The sequence below is a fragment of the Kogia breviceps genome, chromosome 5, assembly GCF_026419965.1.
Source record: "Kogia breviceps isolate mKogBre1 chromosome 5, mKogBre1 haplotype 1, whole genome shotgun sequence".
Taxonomy (NCBI): domain Eukaryota; kingdom Metazoa; phylum Chordata; class Mammalia; order Artiodactyla; family Physeteridae; genus Kogia; species Kogia breviceps.
The window spans coordinates 114,081,835-114,102,707 of record NC_081314.1 but is presented as its reverse complement, the minus strand read 5'-3'; positions in this window follow the sequence as shown (position 1 = coordinate 114,102,707).

Here is a 20,873-nt window from a genome sequence, read left to right as displayed (position 1 = left end):
CTAAATCAACTATACGCCAATAAAAATTTTTTAAAAAGTAAAATAATGCAGAGGTTCTCAAACTGTGTCATACATCAGAAAGACTTAGAAGGCTTGTTAAAATATTGATTCATGACCCTTCCCCCATTACTAGTTTTGGGACTGACCTAAGAATTGGCATTTCCAATTTATTTCCAGGTGAATTTGTTGCTGCTGCTCTATTTTATGGACTGCCTGCATAAAAGGAATGAGAGAAGGTGGGCACAGGTTTGGAGGAATGCAAGCAATATTTTTAAAGGCATCTTCTTCACGGTTATAAGAGAAGAGAATCTGCTTACCTATAACCAGATAGAGGCAAACAACTCTTTCAGCCCAGATAGTTCAGACAATCTGGATTTTTTAAGTTTTTAGGAGCATCTACTTAAACATCTCCACACTGTATTTCTTAATTTCATTCCTTTTCTAATAGAGTATACTACATTTTTCTTTTCCCAAAGATTTTCCAGGGTGTGAATTTCACTATTCTTACAATAAGATCTTGTGCTAATTTTTTAGCATGCTATGCCCTCCAGGAGATGAAGTTATCTTTAAATGTTGCCTCAGAGGGCTTCTGGATTTCACACCATACTGCTATAATTTAATATTAAATTGGTTGGTAGAAGGCTGACCTGCTGTGATTTTCTTTTTCTCAGTATTTCAATGGGAGGTAAAAGCCATCTACAGGCTCCATTCTAAATGGTGCAAATTATGAAATGCCTATTCTAACTTCCACCTAGAAATATATAATTTATGCTCATGATGTATTCTACAAAGGAAGTCAACATGTCACATATAACTTCAAGTGTCAGAGACGTTCAATCCTTAAAGTGATTGGGGAGATCTGAAAATATTTAGTGAAAGTACTATTGGCTTCGTTTCATACTTCTCATCATTAAATATTTGGTTCACAATCCTTTCACACACACACAATTACCCTCTCATCACTTAAAATTTTCCAGTCCCTTATCCTTTCACACTATTAAACTCAACATCCTGAATCCATTTCTTAGGGATACACGGTAGTTTCTTCATCAGAGTATAAAGTCTCAAGACAGCAAAAGCTTACAATTAGCAATATATTTGATCTTATTCATATACAAATAAGTTACCTAGAAATCTCAAAATAACTATATTCAATTCAGAATAGTTTTATTAGTGAAATGATTGGTGGCTACAGTTTAGGTAAGTGTTTGGATTAAGTGTTCCCAGAAAATTCTATTCTCAGAACACTTTATACAAAATCCAAGAAGCATGCCCAGTCCTCTCTGGTGACCTCATTATCTTCCCAATGTGTGTCTGAGTTGAAGAATGGTTTTGTCAATCATTGTCCAGAAGGACCAGGTTAGACTCTGTGAGAGGATCCTTTTTATCTTTTAGGTCTTTGATCTTCATGGGTTGCAATTATCAGGTCACTGACTCTTCTGTCATTTTTATCTTTAGGGAAACACCTGCAAGTTTCAATTTTCAGATACACTGTAATTCAGACTGTATTTTAACTCATGACAGAGGTTTAAATTTAGGCATATCACTATTTAATAACTATTTTATCAAACCATATTTTATTGTGCTTCACTAGGGTAACATGAAAAACTTTTAGATATTTTATAGTTTGCTCCCATAAGCTACAGAAAATATATATATATAAATAAGTAAAATGCTCTTTCCAAAGCCCTACATTTTACAGAAGGCTTACTATTTCTTTCTGAAGGTATTTATGTTTCACTAATCAAACAAAAGTACCCAGCCAACAGAAGTCACATTTTGGCAGCACTCCCTTACACAGCAGCGCATATATTGTCCCAATGATGACACATACTTGGATATTCATCTAAGAAGCTAAATCATGAGCACAACTTACAAAATGTAACCACTTAGTCATAATGTATGAGAGACATTTACTATACAACAAAATAGTACCTTCTATGCAACAATTCACTCCCATGTATTTACCCAACAATTCACTATGTACTTACCAAAGGGAGAGGAGAAAATATATATCACCATAAGGACTTGTACATGAATGCTCATAACAACCTTATTTATAATAGTCCAGGTTCAAGATGACATAGTAGAAGGACATGCACTCACTCCCTATTATGAGAGCACCAGAATCACAACTAACTGCTGAACAATCATTGACAGGAAGACACTGGAACTCATCAAAAAAGATACCCCACATACAAAGACAAAGGAGAAGGCACAATGAGATGGTAGGAGGGTGCAATCTCAATAAAATCAAATGCTATAACTGCTGGGTGGCTGACTCACAAACTGGAGAACAATTATACCACAGAAGTCCACCCACTGGAGTGAAGGTTCTGAGCCCCACATCAGGCTTCTCAACCTGGGGGTCTGGTAACAGGAGGAGGAATTCCCAGAATATCAGACTTTGAAGGCTAGTAGAATTTGACTGCAAGACTTTGACAAGACTGGAGGAAACAGAGACTCCACTCTGGGAGGGCACACAGAATAGTGTGTGCATCAGGATGCAGGGAGAAGGAACAGTGACCCCAAAGGAGAGAGAACCAGAGACCTACCTGCTAGTGTCAGAGGGTCTCCTGCAGAGGCAGGGGGTCGCTGTGGCTCACCATGGAGAAAAGAACACTGTAGCAGAAGTTCTGGGAGGTACTCCTTGGCATGAACCCTCCTGGAGTCTGCCATTAGCCCCACCAAAGAACCTGTAGGTTCCACTGCTGGGTTGCCTCAGGCCAAACAAAAAACAGAGGGAACTCAGGCCCACACATCATCAGACAAGTGAATTAAAGTTTTACTGAGCTCTGTTCACCAGAGCAACACCCAGCTCTACCCACCACGAGTCCCTTCCATCAGGAAGTTTGCACAAGCCTCTTAGATAGCTTCAACCACCAGAGGCCAGACAGCAGAAGCAAGAAGAACTACAATCCTGCAGCCTGTGGAACAAAAATCACATTCACAGAAAGATAGACAAAATGAAAAGGCATAGGACTATGTACCAGATGAAGGAACAAGGTAAAACCACAGAAAAGCAATTAAATGAAGAGGAGATAGGCAACCCTCTAGAAAAACAACTCAGAATAATGATAGTGAAGATGATTCAAGACCTCAGAAAGAGAATGGAGGCAAAGATCGAGAAGATGAAAGAAATGTTTAAAAAACACAAAGAAGAATTAAAGAACAAACACCTAGAAAAATTAAAGAACAAGCAAACAGAGATGAACAATAAAATAACTGAAATGAAAAATACACTAGATGGAATCAATAGCAGAATAACTTAGGCAGAAGAATGGATAGGTGACCTAGAAGACAGAATGGTGGAATTCACTGCTGCAAAACAGAATAAAGACAAAAGAATGAAAAGATATGAAGACAGCATAACAGACCTTTGGGACAACATTAAACTCACCAACATTCACATTATAGGGGTGCCAGCAGGAGAAGAGAGAGAGAAAGAACCCGAGAAAATAGTTGAAGAGATTATAGTTGAAAACTTCCCTAACATGAGAAAGGAAATAGCCACCCAAGTCCAGGAAGTGCAGAGAATCCCAGGCAGGATAAATCCAAGGAGAAACATGCCAATACACATAGTAATCAAATTGACAAAAATTAAGGACAAAGAAAAATTATTAAAAGCAACAAGGGAAAAATGACAAATAATATACAAGGGAACTCCCATAAGGTTAACAGCTGCTTTTTGAACAGAAACTCTACAAGCCAGAAGGGAGTGGCACGATATATTTAAAGTGATAAAAGGGAAGAAACTACAACCAAGATTACTCTAACCAGCAAGGATATCATTTAGATTTGATGGAGTAATCAAAAGATTTACAGACAAGCAAAAGCTAAGAAAATTTAACACCACCAAATCAGCTCTACAACAAATGGAGACCTACAAAAACAAACCCAAAACAATTAAGAAAATGTTACTAGGAATATAAATATCAATAATTACCTTAAATGTGAATGGATTAAATGTTCCAACCAAAAGACACAGGTTTGCTGAATCAATAAAAAACAAGACCCATATATATGCTGTCTACAAGAGACCCATTTTAGACCTAGGGACACATACAGACTGAAAGTGAGGGGATGGAAAAAGATTTTCCATGCAAACGGAAATCAAAAGAAAGCTGGAGTAGCAATACTCATATCAGATAAAATAGACTTTAAAATAAAGGATGTTACAAGAGACAAGGAAGGACACTACATAATGATCAAGGGATTAATCCAAGAAGAAGATATAACAATTATAATATATATGCACCCAACAAAGGAGCATATAAATACTAACAACTATAACATAGGAAATTGACAGTAACACAATAGCAGGGAAATTTTAACACCTCACGTACACCAATGAACAGATCATCCAGACAAAAACTTAATAAGGAAACACAAGCTTGAAATGAATGACACAATAGAGCAGATAGATTTAATTGATATTTATATGACATTCCATCTGAAAACTGCAGATTACACTTTCTTCTCAAGTGCACACAGAACATTCTCCAGAATAGATTACATCTTGGGTCATAAATTGAACCTGGGTAAATTTAAGAAAATTGAAATCATATCAAGCATCTTTTCCGACCACAACTCTATGAGATTAGAAATCAAACACATGGAAAAAGAGTAAAAAACACAAACACATGGAGGCTAAACAATACATTACTAAATAACCAAGACATCACTGAAGAAATTAAAGAGGAAAACAAAAAATACCGTGAGACAAATAACAACAAAAAGACGATGATCTAAAACCTATAGCATGCAGCAAAAGCAGTTCTAAGAGGGAAGTTTATAGCAATGCAATCCTAGCTCAAGAAACATGAAAAATCTCAAATAAACAATCTAACATTACACCTAAAGGAACTAGAGAAATATAAACAAACAAAACTAAAGTTAGTAGAAGGAAAGAAATCATAAAAATTAGAGCAGAAATAAATGAAATAGAAACAAAACAATAGCAAAGATCAATATAACTAAAAGCTGGTTCTTTGAGAAGATAAACAAGATTGATAATACTTTAACCAGACTCATCAAGAAAAATAGGGAGAAGACTCAAATCTATAAAAATAGAAATGAGAAAGTAGAAGTTACAACAGATATCACAGAAATACAAAGCCTCATAAGAGACCACTATAAGCAACAATTTGCCAATAAAATGGACAACATGGAAGAAATGGACAAATTCTTAGAAAGGTATAACCTCCCAAGACTGAACCGGGAAGAAATAGAAAATATGAACAGACCAATTACAAGCACTGAAATTGAAATTGTGATTAAAAATATTCCAACAAAGAAAAGTCCAGGATCAGATGGCTTCACAGGTGAATTCCATCAAACATTTAGAGAAGAGCTAATACTCATCCTTCTCAAACTCTTCCAAAAAATTTCAGAGGAAGGAACACTCCCAAACTCATTCTATGAGGCCACCATCACACTGATACCAAAACCAGACAGAGATACAATAAAAGAAAATTATAGGCCAATATCACTGATGAATATACATGCAAAAATCCTCAACAAAATACTAGCAAACAGAATCCAACAGCACATTAAAAGGATCAAACACCATGATCAAGTGGGATTTATCCCAGGGATGCAAGGATTCTTCAATATATGCAAACCAGTCATTGTGATACACCAAATTAACAAGTTGAAGAATAAAAACCATATGATCCTCTTAATAGATGCAGGAAAAGCTTTTGACAAAATTCAACACCGATTTATGATTAAAACTCTCCAGAAAGTGGGCACAGAGGGAACCTACTTCAACACAATAAAGGCCATATAAGACAAACTCACAGCATACATCATTCTCAATGGTGAAAAACTGAAAACATTTCCTCTAAGATCTTGCACAAGACAAGGATGTACACTCTTACCACTCTTATTTAATATAGTTTTGGAAGTGCTAGCCACAGTGATCAGAGAAGAAAAAGAAATAAAAGGAATCCAAATTGGAAAAGAAGAAGTAAAACTGTCACTGTTTGCAGATGACATGATACTATACATAGAGAATCCTAAAGATGCCACCAGAAAACTACTAGACCTAATCAATGAATTTGGTAAAGGTGCAGGGCACTGAATTAATGCACAGAAATCTCTTATAGTCCTATACACTATCAATGAAAGATCAGAAGGAGAAATTAAGGAAACAATCCCATTCACCATTGCAACAAAAAGAATAAAATATCTAGGAATAAACCTACCTAAGGAGGTAAAAAACCTGTACTCACAAAACTATAAGACACTGATGAAAGAAATCAAAGTTGACACAAACAGATGGCGAGATATACCATGTTTTTGGATTGGAAGAATCAAAATTGTGAAAATGAGCATTTTACCCAAAGCAATCTACAGATTCAATTCAATCCCTATCAAACTACTAATGGCATTTTTTACAGTATTGGAACAGAAAAATCTTAAAATGTGTATGATACACAAAACAGCCCTAATAGCCAAAGCAATATTGAGGGAAAAAATGGTGCTGGAAGAATCAGACCCTCTGACTTCAGACTATACTACAATGTTACAATAATCAAGACAATACAGTACTGGCACAAAAACAGAAATATTGAAATATAGATCAATGGAACAGGATAGAGAGTCCAGAAATAAACCCATGCACCTATGTCAAATAATTTATGACAAAGGAGGCAAGGTTATAGTGGAGATAAACAGTCTGTTCAATAAGTGGTGGTGGGAAAACTGGACAGCTACATGTAAAAAAATGAAATTAGAATACTCCATACCACCATACAGAAAAATAAACTAAAAATGGATTAAAGACCTAAATGTAAGGCTAGCCACTATAAAACTCTTAGAGGAAAACATAGGAAGAACAGTCTTTGACATAAATCACGGCAAGATCTTTTTTGACCCACTTTCTAGAGTAATGAAAAACAAAAAAGAACAAATGGGACCTAATGAAACTTAAAAGTTTTTGCTCAGCAAAGGAAACTATAAACAAGATGAAAAGACAATCCTCAGAATGGGAGAAAATATTTGCAAACGAATCAACAGACAAAAGATTAATCTCCAAAATATACAAACAGCTCATGCAGCTCAATATTAAAACAACAAACAACCCAATCAAAAATTTGCAGAAGACCTAAAAGACATTTCTCCAAAGAAGACATACAGGTGGCCAAGAGGCAGATGAAAAGCTGCTCAACATCACCAATTATTAGAGAAATACAAATCAAAACTACAATGAGGGCTTCCCTGGTGGCACAGTGGTTGAGAGTCTGCCTGCCAATGCGGGGGACATGGGTTCATGCTCTGGTCTGGGAGGATCCCACATGCTGCGGAGTGTCTGGGCCCGTGGGCTATGGCCACTGAGCCTGTGCGTCGGGAGCCTGTGCTCCACAATGGGAGAGGCCACAGCAGTGAGAGGCCTGCATAACACAAAAACAAACAAACAAACAAACAAACAAAAACAAAAAAAACAAAACTACAATGAGGTATCACCTCACACTGGTTAGAATGGACATCATCAGAAAATCTACAAACAACATATGCTGGAGAGGGTGTGGAGAAAAGGGAACTCTCTTGCACTGTTGGTGGGAATGTAAATTGATACAGCCACCTTGGAAAATAGTATGGAGGTTCCTTAAGAAACTAAAAATAAAATTACTATATGACCCAGCAATCCCACTACTGAGCCTATACCCAGAGAAAACCATAATTCAAAAAGACACATGCACCCCAATGTTCACCGTAGCACTATTTGCAATAACTAAGTCATTGAAGCAACCTAAATGCTTATCGACAGACAAATGGATAAAGAAGATGTGGTACTAATATACAATGGAATATTACTGAGCCATATAAAGGAATGAAATTTAGTCATTTGTAGAGACGTGGATGGACCTAGAGACTGTCATACAGAGTAAAGTAAGTCAGAAAGAGAAAAATAAATATTGTATATTAAGGCATATATGTGGAATCTAGAAAAATGGTACAGATGAACCAGATTGCAAGGCAGAAATAGAGACACAGATGTAGAGGAGATATGTATGGCTACCAAGGGGTAATGCAGCAGGGGTGGGGGTGGGGGTTGGTGGTGGGATGAATTGGGAATTGGGATTGATATATATATATACACTAATATGTGTAAAACAGTTAAGTAATAAGTGCCTTCTGTATAAAATAAATAAATTAAATTTTATAAAAAGACAAAAATAATAGCCCCAATTTGCAAATAATTGAATTATCTATGAACAGTGAAATTGATAATCACATTGTGTTGTATGTATACAGTGGGACACTGTATACATACACAGTCATGAAGAAGAATGAAATAATGGCATATTCTAGGAGATGGATACCCTTGGAAACATGCTCAGTTAAGCAGATACAAAAGAACATATACTGTATGATAAGATTTATATAAAATAATTAAAAATTCAAACATATATAAGGACAGAGAGCTGAGCAGTTGTCACCTGGCTCTGGCCTAGAGGAAAAAATTGACTGCAATGTCTTATTAGGAGATTCTGTGCTTGATGGAAACATTTTATGTCTGGATGATGACTCTTGTTCCCCAGATGTATGGGTGTATGTATATATATGAATGTTTTTGTCAACTAATTAAATTATACATTTTAAATGTGACATTTTACTTTATGCAAATTATGCCAAACTGAAGCTGAGAAAGGAAAACCAATGAGAAAATACTGTTAAGATTATTGAAACAAATGATGATTATAATAAAGTTCTAAGTAAAATAGCTGAAACCTAGATGGACAGATAGGTTTCTTTTGACTTAAATAAGAAAGGTTAACATACAGTTATAACCAGAATGCAGAAGACCCAGTTGTGAAACTAACTTCTTTAACAGTCTATAAAGTAATGAGATTTTGCAGTAATGGCTGCAAAAATTATTCAACATTTTCAATCAGAATGGATCATGCTGGTTATATACTAGCTCAAATTCTGATAATTATAATAAAAAATTCTTATCAATACACATCCTCAACCTACCTGAGGTTTTGTGGTCATGAATTGGTGACTCAATAATGAAACTCTTTTAAGACACCAAATTTTGATCCTTCCCTTAATAGACACCTATCTTTCCAACCCTATAATGACATATTATTAAAATAGATGAAATAAAGCAAATTGTCTGTAAATATTTATAATTTTGTTTTAAAGTTAGGAATATATTTTTTATTATTAATATTTTTTGAATTTTATTTTATTTTTTTATATAGCAGTTTATTAGTTATCTATTTTATATTTATTAGTGTGTATATATCAATCCCAATCTCCCAATTCATCCTAGGAATATGTTTAATATTAAAATGGTTATGATTTTGAAGGGAAGTTGGAATATTAAATATATGAAAGAGAAATATATATTTTGACTATAGTTGAAGAAATATAGTTTATTTCTAAACTTAGGTTTTATATAGAAATATGTCTGATAATTTAAGTTTGAAGCACATCTGAAAAAATGTGTAATTTTTTACATATAAATTAATTAGATTTATTTGAATTTTAAATCTCCCCATGAAACTTATGAGTTGTTAATTATTTGTATAGGTAGATTATTTGTATATAAGATTGCTCAGTTGGATATCTATAGTATAAACAAGAAATATATTAATATTAAAATTCTGTATATATGGTTCCAGCTATTTAAAAAATTTTATTGACTAAGATTGAAAATAGATCTATTTAAGGATTATTTAGTCTATATGTTTCACCTAAAAGCAGCATTAATAAAATTGCATATGAAAACAATTATTTCTTTTTATATAAAATTATTGGTTTACTAATTACAATGCGAAGATTTTTGAGATAATATTAAATGCATTATATGGGAACTAAATTTTAAATGTGGTACTTTAAAATTTGAATATGATTTGAATACCCAGGTTACTTCAAATACTTTTTTGAGTTTCCAAATTTGTCCTCAGATGCCAAAAGCTGACTCGATACAGTTAAAGTGGAGGCTCAGAATGTAATTCCATTGACAAGAGTTATGGTAAGATGATGGTTATGGCAGTATAATTTTTTAGACAGAGCAACTAGATAGAAAAATCAGAAATGTATAGACACATTTCCAATAAACTAGGTGGCAAAGTACATACACTACCCAAAAATTCAAAAAGATGAGAATAAGTCACCACTGGTCATAAAATCTGCATTGTGTTAATAGTTTTGTGGGAAGAGATATAAGATAAACTCTGATAGATTTGTGAGCAGGAAAACACCAATATAAGTAAAGGATATTCACTGAAAAGAACATAGCAGGTAAATTTGAAAACAACATCTAAACATGAGAAAGGGCCAATACCAGGTGACTTCAAGAGACATGTGGTAAAAAGGACTGAGGGCTGGAACATTCTATCCTTATTAGCTCTCAAAGTTTATATGCCTGGGCTCCCTTCTTGGACACTGCCCCATGATGATGAGAAACTGTCACAGGTGGGTTCAAATTAATCAGGAAAGAGAAAAGAGATGAATAAAAGGTGTACATATTCTGTATATACCTATACAGAAAGTGTGAAACAAGCACTTTGTACCTAGCAAATCTGAGCATAAGGATAAATAAAGAGCACAGATAAACTAACTAACATGTTAGGATGTGGTGAACATTGTTTCAATAACTGTTTTTGGAGTGAGCTTCAGACAATAAACATGGCTAGAGAGACATATCAAGTATTTGGGAGCATCAAATATATTCTTACCCATATAATTAAGATAAAATATGGAATTAGAGGGACAGAGGCAGAGTATGGGTTGTAATGGCTACATGCTGTGACTATATAGAAAAAGTTCAGTCATAAAAATAGTAGTGAGAGAACGGTTAGTGCATATGCAGTTTTTTTCATTGTTTTAAGAAATCATATTGGTGATAGTGTTATTATTATTATTCTGAGACTTTTATGTGGGTGCCTTAGGACAGAGTAAATGAGTAATTTGAGATTTTTTAAAAAAATTCTATCACATTGAATGTCCTTGACCACCATAATTTTCAGTATGGAAGAAAGGGGATAAGAGATGTAGTAAAGAAACTTAAGTAAGCATGTATTCTTGAATTTGATTAGAATTATCAATATAAAATCATTGAATATGATACATACATACACATATATGATAATTCCAATTCAAACACAAACACACACTTTTATCCTCCCAACAGTATCCATTGAACATGACAAAACAATGGAACCATGAGACCCAAGTAGCTGGTTGTGGTATTGTAATACCATTTACAACAAAGGGGTTTTGGAGAAATGGCTGATTCCAGAATTGGGGTAGGTAATGTTAAAGACGAGCCTAGACAAAATACTTCTTTTCATGAAAGATATCCAGAAAGACTATACAGTTCATGGTGAAAGGTGTTTGAAGCCAACTTGAAGAAACTACCACTAGCCAATGATGGGAAAAATTATGTTTCTATAATGATAATAACTGTCCAGTTTTCCCAGCACCACTTATTGAAGAGACTACCTTTTCTTCATTGTATATTCTTGCATCTTTTGTCATAGATTAGGTGACCACTGGTATGTGGGGTTATCTCTGGGTTTTTATCATGTTCCACTGATCTGTATTTCTGTTTTTGTGCCAGTACCATACTGTTTTGATTAATGTAGCTTTGTAATATAGTTTGAAGACAGGGAGCCGGATTCCTCCATCTCCATGTTTCATTCTCAAGATTATTTTGACTATTCAGGGTCTTTTCTATCTCCATGCAAATTGTAAATTTTTTTGTTCTAGTTCTTTGAAAAATGCCATTGGTAGTTTGATAGAGATGGCATTGAATCTGTAGATTGCTTTGGGTAGTAGAGTCATTTTCACAATACTGATTCTTCCAATCCAGGATCATGGTATATCTCTCCATCTGTTTGTGTCATCTTTGATTTCTTTCATCAGTATCTTACATTGCAATAGTTTTGTAAAAGAGTGAAATTATAACACCCCCTAACACGATACACAAAAATAAACTCAAAATGTTTAGATTAAAGACCTACACGTAAGGCTGGACACTATAAAACTCTTAGAGGAAAACACAGTCAGAACACTCTTTGACATAGATCACAGCAATATTTTTTTGATCCACCTCCTAATGAAAATAAAACAAAAATAAACAAATGAGAACTAATTAAACTTAAATGCTTTTGCACAACAAAGGAAACCATAAACAAAACAAAAAGACAAACTGCAGAATGGGAGAAAATATTTGCAAATGAAGCAACTGACAAGGGATTAATCTCTAAAATATACAAACAACTCATACAGCTCAATATAAAAAACAAAACAAAACCCAAAACAAATAACCCAATCAAAAATTGGGCAGAAGATCTAAATAGATAGTTCTCCAAAGAAGAACCACAGATGGACAAAAACACATGAAAAGATCCTCAACATTACTAATTTATTAGAGAAATGCAAATCAAAACTACAATGAGGTATCACCTCACACTGGTCAGAATAGCCATCATCAAAAAATCTACAGGGCTTCTCTGGTGGCACAGTGGTTGAGAGTCTGCCTGCCGATGCAGGGGACAAGGGTTCATGCCCCAGTCCAGGAGGATCCCACATGCTGCAGAGCGGCTGGGCCCATGGGCCGTGGCCGCTGGGCCTGTGCGTCCAGAGCCTGTGCTCTGCAATGGGAGAGGCCACAGCAGTGAGAGGCCCGCATACCGCAAAAAAAAAAAAAAAAAAAAAAAATCTACAAACAATAAATTCTGGAGAGGGTGTGGAGAAAAGGGAACCCTCCTACACTGTTGGTGGGAGTATAAATTGGTACACCTACTATGGAGAACAGTATGGAGGTTCCTTAGAAAACTAAAAATAGAACTACCATACAACACAGCAATCCCACTCCTGGGCATATACCTGGAGAAAACCATAATTTGAAAAGCTACTTGCACCACTATATTTATTGCAGCACAATTTATGATAGCCAGGACATGGAAGCAACCTAAATGCCCATCAACAGAGGAATGTATGAAGAAGATGTGGTACATATATACAGTGCAAAATTACTCAACCATAAAAAAGAACAAAATAATGCCTTTTGAAGCAAGATATTTTTCATTAAATAAAATATTCCATTTAATAGGCTCAAAGTAGTTATGGGGAGTATAAAGTTAGTAAAAGTAGCGAGGCTATGCCCTGCTTGGACTTACATTGAGACTTTCTACTCATGATAAATTCTTTGTAATAAATGAGATAACCTAGTTGGAAGGATGCATAGTAAAAAAATACCTAAATATCAAAACATACCCATGGGAAATATAAAGTCTTCCGGGAGGTAGAAACACATAATCCATATTAAAAGTTAAAAAAAAAAGTACAGTCAAGGAAAAGAAAAGAATCATAAATATTAAATTCTCTAAAGTAAAGAGAAGATTTAAAGAAGAGTGTATTTAACAGTGCCAAATACTGTAGTAGGATTAAGTAGGATGAGAACAAAACCCAGGGACTGAATTTATTGATGAGGAATTCATTAGTCATTGTAGCAAAAGCTCTTTTTATGTAGTCATAGAGATAGGGACCAGTTTTTAATGCTTTGGGGAATGAGGTAGAAATAAAGACATTAACTCTTTCAGTCAATGAGTTTTATCATGAAAGGAAAGAACTAGGGCATGACATTGTGGATAACATATTTTCAAAGGAAGGATTTTCTTTTCCTGTTTTCTTTCTTTCTTTTTATTTATTTATTTATTTATTTATTTAGCATAGGAAAGAGTAATATGTGGGTTGATTAAGGGAAAAACACTGAGGAGGGAGAAACTAAATAGGCAATAAAAACAGCATTGGAGACCAAATAAAGTCAAGAACAATGTGACAAAGCCTAAGAAAGTAGGTCAGTGTCTCCTCTGAATAGGAGGAATATCAGGCTAAGTAATTCTAAAGAAGAGGAAAATTTGGAAGTCAGGAGCATGTATATATTTGAAAGATTGCTTCAAAAATAATTTATCAAGGGCTTCCCTGGTGGCGCAGTGGTTGAGAATCCGCCTGCCGATGCAGGGGACACGGGTTCGTGCCCTGGTCCGGGAAGATCCCACATGCCGCGGAGTAACTAAGCCCGTGAGCCATGGCCGCTAGGCCTGCGCGTCCGGAGCCTGTGCTCCGCAACGGGAGAGGCCACAACAGTGAGAGGCCCGCATACCGCAAAAAAAAAAAAAAAAAAATTTATCAAGAAATATCTGAAATATTAAGTGTGGGATATGTCCAGTCATTTTATTTTGGGTTGTATTTATGAATCATATCTCCTTTGAATACTTTACAGGCTCTAAAAATTAGTTGTCATAATTTTAATGAAAGCAGTCATTGCTTTTTGGGGAAACAAAGATTAGCATTCTCTAATTTTATATATTATTCTAAAAAGTCTCACTGGGAGGTTATCACCCTTGATTTCATGATGTTAGAGCAGAGCAAGTTGATACCAAATTTCATGTTACTGCAGAGCACAAAGTATAGTGAGAATTACCACAGTGATGGGAAAATTTGAATAAATATGTTAACACAAGCAGAGTGTGGTGATAATCAGAAAAGGACACAGTGGGGACCTTGCATAATTGGCCTAGATACAGAGACATTCTGATCCAGAGAATAAGGTAGCGGACCTCTTTAAAAACAAAGGATGGGAATGATACATTTTAGAGTGTACAGAAGCAAGTTAGGCAAATAGGTTTTCAGAATTTTGTTGGGCAGAGGACAAGGATCTGTCTCAGGTGTCCTTGAACGAGGGTAATTTTTACAAAGGACAGTCCTGCTTATGAAGAATCAGGCTTAAGGTAGGAAGTATGCACTTTACTTTGGATTTTTAAAGAAGACAATGATCTGAGGAGATGAATGATACAAACTGTTATGGCTGAGTTGGAAATTCATATGTTGAGGCCCTAACCCCCAGAACTGCAGAATACCACTGTGTTTGGAGATAGACTTTAAAAAGGTGATTAAGTTACTGTGAGGCTGTTAAGGTGGGCCCTAATCCAATATGATGATATCTTTATAAGAAAAGGAATTTTGGACACACAAAGGGACTTCAGTGATGCAAGTGCACAAAGGAAGGACGATGTGAAGACACAACGAGGAGATGCCAATCTACAAGTCAAAGAAAGAGGACTCAGAAGAAACCAAACCTGCCAGTACCTTGATCTTGGACTTCTGACCTTAAGAATTGTGAGAAAATAAATTTCTGTTGTTTAAGTCACTCAGTCTGTGGTATTCTGTTATATCAGCTCTATCAAACTAAAACACAAACCATCTCAAGTTTTTTGTTGAATAGTGTGGATCCTTCTGTCCTTCTGTTAATAGGGATGGTAATGACAAAAAAAAATAATAATTACAAGAATGGTCAGAGTTGTAGAATTAGTAGTAAAATCTAAGAGTTGTTAATATATTATAGTATATATAAATATATATTTTACATATACTATATATAAATAACAAACTACTGTTTTACGCATTTTATGGACACAGATTAAATATCTTCCCCACCATCACAAAAAGTAGTGGTAAAGCAGTGACTGCCATTGATAAATTGATTTCCTGAAATCTCATATTTTTCCAAATATGGCTTGAGCAGCATACAGATAACTCATTAATAACAGATAACAGATTGGAAAGAAGAGAAACTGGTAGAAAATGTGCAAGTTTGGGGGGATAAAATCTAAATCAAATAAAAGGACACTTAAGAGACATATGCAACATATATGTTCTAATTGGAAAATAAAATAATCTGACAGCTTTTCAGTCTATAGTGTTAAAAGCAGGTACAGATTAGATGAAAAGTTAGATTCAGCCAAAATTCTGCTTTGCCAACCCAGTATAATGACATGAGAGAAAGGCAAGGAAGTTAAGTGTATAAGCAAGGGAGTTTTTATAATTACTGACCATGAAATTTAAAGTAGATGACTGCAGACATTTAGGAGGTGAGAGACATTGAAATGGTGGAAAGATAAATGGACTGATGGTCAGGAAGGTAAAAAGATTTTCAGGGAGTTAATATTAGAGAGAATGAGCTGGAATGATAGACGGTGGTGGTCAGGGAGTTGGATGTATAAAGTTGCAGTTATCAAGGGGTTGCTGTGATTAGTACTGACAATTTCTGAGTTACGTATCTGGAAGTAAATGACTGAGAAAGGCTGAAGTATAAGCCCTTTAGAAGAAAAAAATTCAAAGTACTGAGAGGCTGGACTTTGGAAGGATTATACACATGAATATTATACCATCAAGGCACCCAAGACAGTAGTAGTATTGGAGAGAGTAGATTGATCGAAGAGTTAAAATTGATGAAAAAAGTGGGGAAATATGCAAAGGTGGATGGATTAATGTAACAACAAGAGTTAGTAATATAATCTTATATGAGATTCAAACTAATTATGTGTGTGTGTGTGTGTGTGTGTGTGTGTGTATGTCTCTCTGTGTGTGTCTGTGTTTTCTCAAGAGGGAGAAAAAAGTGGCCTGAAAAGAGCTACGTGGAGTTGCCACTGGAGAAGGCTTGAGGGGAATTAGTGTTCTCATTAGAACAAGAAAGTAAAGATGGAAGAAATATATGGATAAAATGAAATATATGTGGGATTTTACTGATAATGGATCACAAATTCCAGAGTATAATAGAGCAGGGGGGAAAAGGGAGAGAAGGGGAAAGAATGAAGAAAGTATAATACAAGTCCTTATAGTCTATAAGATGAGAGTTGACTTGGGCCTTTGTTGTTCTTGGTATGGCTACCATAATCATGCATAAAAGGTAAATTGATCCTAACTCCAGTAGATTCAAGGCAGATAGTGTGGCAAAGGTTTAAATATGAGGGGATTGGAAGACATAGTTTTAGTTTTTACTGAGACAGGCAGACAATGGACAGATTCTATATAAAAGTAGAATTCTGATTCACAACCTGTAACAACTTCCCCAAGAAACCAACCCTCTTATCTACGGTAAATAGTCCAGGAAGCCATCTGCTATATGTCAGACTACTTTTAGGAATTATAGGAATTAGGAATTATAGGTATTTTAGGAATTATAGGAATTCAGACTACTATCTCAAGTAACAATTTAGGAAGCCAAACAATAAACCCTGTAATAATTGATCCCAAATTGTTAGCACTTGATTAATAAGCAACAGCTTCTGCAATTTTTGTCTTATGTCTTACCAGAGAAAACCAAACATGCACCCATAACCAATCACATAGGATGCCCTGCTTCTAGTTTGACTGCCTACAGCTTTCCCATACCAATGACCTCTAATCAGAGCTTATGTGAAATCTTCACTTTTCTCCACTCTAAAGCTTTCCTACTTTTCTGCTTACATTTGCAACCCTGCTAAAGCATAAGTTATGATGACTGAGTTTCTTGCTTAAGTCTTTGCTTATTAAATGCTAATAGTTTGGATGTCTTCAAGGAGTCATGGTCTCAATCTTTGGTCCAGTATAATGTTGATACTTCTTGAGGTCAAGATTTTACTCCATGTGTATATGTACCACCTTATTCCTGCTTGATGGACTTAAGGATATTCAGGAAGCTGGATATATTCTCATTTTAGGGTTTTTTTCTCTAAACTTTCTTCTTGTTAACTCCTTATCCTGATTCAAGTCCTTGCTCAGACATCTTCTTAGAATGACCTCTCCTGATTACAAAATTTTATACTATAATCTGTCTCCTTCTCCCTTCCACATTGATCATTCCTTATCTCTCTTAACCTGCACTTCTTGCCTTTTAACATATTTCTTATATTACTTATTTTTTGTGTGTTCCCAACTACACCAAAGTGGGACCTTAAACTTAGAATAAAGTTTATGCTTAGGAAGGCCTTGACTGTAAGAACATTTCTCTGAATGAATGAAGAAATGGCAATATTTATGCAAACAATATTTATCAAGTGTCTTTTTGCCAGGCACTGCTGTAGACCCTTGGAATCCATTCATTAATTAAAAAAAAATAATAATTGCCTTTTAACATTAAAGATGTTGAATTTAAAACAAAGTTTTGCTCCTGATAAGTTAGTTTCTACTAATTTAGCCAATAACTAAAGACTAACATTCAGTGAATTGTTAAACACATGACTACCACCTAGGTTGGTATCTGGAGAGATGTACTGATCACTAAATCTTCTTCAGCTGTTCTTTCTCTTTTTCCTCTCTGAAATTCAGAGCAATAATAATGGCATCTCTTCAACTTCCCCGTAGAGAATGGAAAAGACATTGTTCTTACCTAGTTTTTGTCCTTGCTGTTCATGCCAACATCCCTTTCTTCAATGATTAGCATTTTTATTAATGGCTAATTTACCTCAAAAATGAGAAATTATTTATAAATTTATCTCCCCTTGCTAAGAGATTTTTAAGTACAGATAAAACCCTGACAGCAAATTTTTCAAGACTAGATTTGTTGCCTAAAAATCTATACATAGTTTAAAGTAAGCAGATAGCATAGTTTTCTTAAAATTTGTAACATTTCTTTTCAACACAGTGCAGTAAAATATAATGATAGTTGTTATGGGCTGAATTGTTTCCTCAAAATTCATATGTTGAAGCCCTAACGTTTGGTTCATCATAGTGTGACTATATTTGGAGATAAAGCCTTTAAAGGAATAATTAATGTTAACTGAGGTCATATGGGTGGGTTCTAATAAAATGTGAGTGGTATATTTATAAGAAAAGGAAATTTGGACTCATAGAGAAACACCAGGGATTTTCAGGCACAGAGGAAAATCCATGTGAGGACACAGTAAAAAGGCAGTCATCGCCAAACCAAGTAGAGTGACCTCAGAAGAAACCAAACCTGCCAGTACCTTGATTTTGGACTTCTAGCTACCAGAATTGTAATAAATTGTAATAAAAATAAATTTCTGTTGTTTAAGCCACCCAGTCTGTAGCATTTTGTGGTGGCAGTCATAGCAAACTAATACAATTATCTTTTCTCCATAATAGTCAAATTTCAAAGTAATTTATGGAAAAAGCAACTGGTAATTTTCTAGCAATAATTATTTCTGACTCATGCTTCTCTTTTAATAACAGAATGCCACTGTGTTTATTCATAAGACCCATTCAGCATCTGCAATAACTATATGCCAAGTGCTGTTTATCTGATTGTATGGACCAAATTGTTTTCCTTCCAAAATTCATATATTGAAGGCTCTAACCCCAAAGTGATTCTATTTAAAAATAGGGTCTTTAATGAGGTAATTAAGGTTAAATGAGGTTGTAATGATGGGTCTCTAATTAGATAGGGCTAGTATATCTTAGAAGAGATACCAGAGCAGTGTTTATGCACACTCTCTCTCACCCCACCCTCTCTCTCACCTCACCCTCTCTCTCTCCCCACCCCTCATTCCCCCCACCCCTATGCACCCATGAGAGGACAGAGCTAGAAGGCACTGTCTGCAGACTGAGGAGAATTCTATAGAAACCAACCCTGCTGGACTTGGACCTTGCACTTTTAGCCTTCAGAACAGCAAGAATTTTAACAAATTCGTTGGTTTAAACAAATTTCTGTTGTTTAAGCCAACCAGTCTCTGGTATTTTGTTATAAAAGCTTAAGCTAACAAATACACATTTTGGTACCATGATCTGGGGTGCTGCTATAACAAATACCCCCAAATGTAGAAGTGACTTTGGAACTGGGTGATGAGTAGAGGCTGGAAGAGCTTTGAGGCACATACTAGAACATTTTATATTGTCTTGAAGGGAGTGTTTGTAGAAATATGGATGGTAAAGATAAGTCTGGTGAGGGTTTAGAAAGAAAAGATGAGAACTGTAGAGAAAGTATCTATCATCTTAGAGAATACATATGTCATAATGAACTGAATATTGATAGAAATAGTAATGTTAAATGTGTTTCTGGTCTCAGAAAGAAATGAGGAACACATTATTATAAACAGGAGAAAAGATAATCCCTGTTATAAAGTGCCAAAGAGCTGGGCTGAATTGTGTTCTATTTTGCAATGTGGAAGGCTTGTAGATGACTACCTTGAATATTTAGGAGGGGAGACTTTTAAGCAACATGTTGAAGGCATGGCCAGATTTCCCCTTACCACTTATAGTAAAATACAAGATGAGAGAGATAACTTGAAGGAATTATTAAGCAAAAGAAACCAGAAATGAAGATTTGGAAAATTCTCAGCCTATTTGTACCGCAAAAAAAGGAAAAAGTATGCTCTAGAGAGAACACAGGGTATGGCTGAATTATCGCTCCATAGAGAGATCATCCACAGATTTAATCAGCTATCTCAGCTGAAGCCAGGAATAAAGATAGGATTATACCAGCAGAAATATTGCCAGCTTGGAATAAAGGGGATAGAGATGGGGCAAAATGAAGGATGTGGTTTCTGAAATTTTACAAGTCAATAGAGCTATCTTTCTGTAAACATGTCTTCCTTCAAGAAAAAGAAAGAAGGCCCTAAAAAGCTGTTCAGGGGCTGCCACTCCCATCACAGTTCTGGGCTCAAGACTGTCTCTTTGGTTTCAGAGAGTGAGGACTTCTTGTTTTTCAGGAGACCAGGTTGCCATTGTTGGGGGCCTCAAGAGTGAGACTGCCATCCAGGGATGCTTGGACAATGCTATCACTCAAGTAGGAGGGAAGTAGGAGCAAGAACCTTGTGGGGCTCAACACAGAGCATCCAGCCAAAGAGGATTATCCTCAAGCTTTACAATCTAATGAAATTTGTCCTGCCCACAGCCCCTTTCTTCTTTCTAACTTCTCCTTTTTTTGATGGGAATATTGGTCCTGTTCCTGTTGCACAGTAATATTTTGGAAGCCTATAACTTGTCTAGTTTTACAGGTTTGCAGCTAGAGAGTAATTTTGCTTCAGGACAAATCACACCTGATTTCTACCCACAATTGATTTAGATAATATTTAGATGTTAATTTGGACTTAGAGTTATTGTTGAAATGTGTTAAGACCTTTAGG